We start from the raw sequence: 1,640 nt of genomic DNA, 5'->3' as shown, positions 1-1,640 counted from the left end.
TATAAAACTCATTTTATTTTATGTATGCCATCCATTCTTTTTGTCTTTCCATGTGGCTGCTGGAGAATTTAAGTGAGCTGTTCAGCCCGACTTCCACTTCTGGCAGGTGGGGGCTCCATCTGGAGCACAGAACGGAAATACTCTTTGGTACAGTGGCAAGCTCCCCTCTCCCCCTCATCCCAGGCTGACACCTGGGAACACCTGTTGTTTTAGGGGATTGGGACAGTGGTTCTCACTTGGGAGTGATTCTGTCTCTCTGCTGGATGGCATCTAGGGACTTCTGGGGTGGTCATGACTGGGGGTGCTTCTAGCATCAAGTGGGTGGGGACCAGGGTCAACACCCCACAGTGCCCAGAGACATCAAGCCCCAATGCCAGCAGTGCTGGGACTGCCAGAGGTTGGGAAACCCTGGGTGGGACAGAACACTGGCAGAGGGCTTAGAAGAATCAGGTGTGCCTGACTGTAGCAGAGGGACGGGGGTCATGGTCAGCGACCAGACCACACCCCCTCAGGGAAGTTCTCTGCCCAAAGAGCTTCTTTCAGGCGCAAGGTCTGCACCTGCGACATGAGTGGGGCCAAGGCGCTTGGGCAGGGTCGAGATGATGAGGTGGGGCCGATCTCAGAGCCCATCAAGGTGGCTCTGCAGGGAGGGTAGGGAAACGGGGGTTGCAGGGCTGTGCCTGGCTGTCTGGTTAGGCGCCTGGGTGGACCAGGCTGGGTTTGAGGGTCGTGTGTAGGGAATGGAGCCAGGGTTCAGCTTCTGAGACTGGGAGTCCCAGCTGGTCCAGATGGGCCGTGGGTGCCCCGATCGTGCGGGGCGGGGGGGTTCCAAACCGGTCGTGCGCTCTGGGTCAGGGTCCAGCTCGCGATCAGGGGCAGGGTCCCAGATCGGGCTGATGCTCATGGTCAGCATGTGGCTGACATTGAGGGTCCGAGGTCAGGCTGGCACTCGGGTACTCACAGCACCGCCATCCTTGGGGACGATCTTCTAGGCCAGCAGGACGCTGCGGTTCATCCGCTTCTTCTCGCTGGTCAAGGTGCCCCGGCCGCCACACCCAGCTCGGCTTGATCCTGTGGGGCGCCCACATCCTGCAGCCCAACGCCGAGGGGACAGTCGGGTTCCAGCCGCGACTCTCGCTGACGTCACCAACGCCGGGACTGGGCGGGTCACTGCGCATGCACCGACTCCGCCCACAAATCCCGGCAGCCCCCTGACCCCCCCCCCCCCGCCTCTGCCGGACTACCACTCCCAGCATGCCGCGGGCCCCGGGGGGGGAGGTTTCGGGCTCGGGGCTGCGTTTTCAGCAAGGCCATGCGCACCTCAGGGCTTCTCTAGCCCCGAGCCCTTGACTCTCCTGTCGGATCGTCACATCCCTGAGGGACCTGACTCTGCAGTTCGGGGAACGGGCGTGAGGAGCTGCGCGTACCGGGTGCCTCCCTCTTATATTAGTGTGAATGACAAGGACGTCGTGCTTCTTTAAACCAACTCCCCGTCCCCTAGTTCTCTGGTCGCATTGCATTGTCTAGGACCAGGGACAGGGACAGGTCACTGGGAAGCCTCGAGAGAGCCAGAATGTTCCTGCATCTTCCAATCCACACGGCAGTAGGCGCTCAATAAATAGGTTCTGAGTGAAAGCACA

At 60.6% G+C, this 1,640-nt stretch overlaps 1 long non-coding RNA gene across 1 annotated transcript; it reads right to left on the bottom strand.

The window, feature by feature from the left end:
• On the bottom strand, positions 1–1,130 carry LOC141572654 (uncharacterized). Its single transcript, XR_012497966.1, has 2 exons — positions 962–1,130; positions 1–119 (listed from the first exon to the last, which is right to left on the bottom strand). It is a non-coding gene; the product is annotated as an uncharacterized LOC141572654 (long non-coding RNA).
• Positions 1,131–1,640: the final 510 nt, after the last annotated feature.

Source organism: Rhinolophus sinicus, linkage group LG07, assembly GCF_036562045.2.
Source record: "Rhinolophus sinicus isolate RSC01 linkage group LG07, ASM3656204v1, whole genome shotgun sequence".
In the NCBI taxonomy this organism is placed as follows: domain Eukaryota; kingdom Metazoa; phylum Chordata; class Mammalia; order Chiroptera; family Rhinolophidae; genus Rhinolophus; species Rhinolophus sinicus.
Note: the sequence above shows the minus strand (reverse complement) of the source record. Positions and strands in the feature narration are given on the sequence as shown.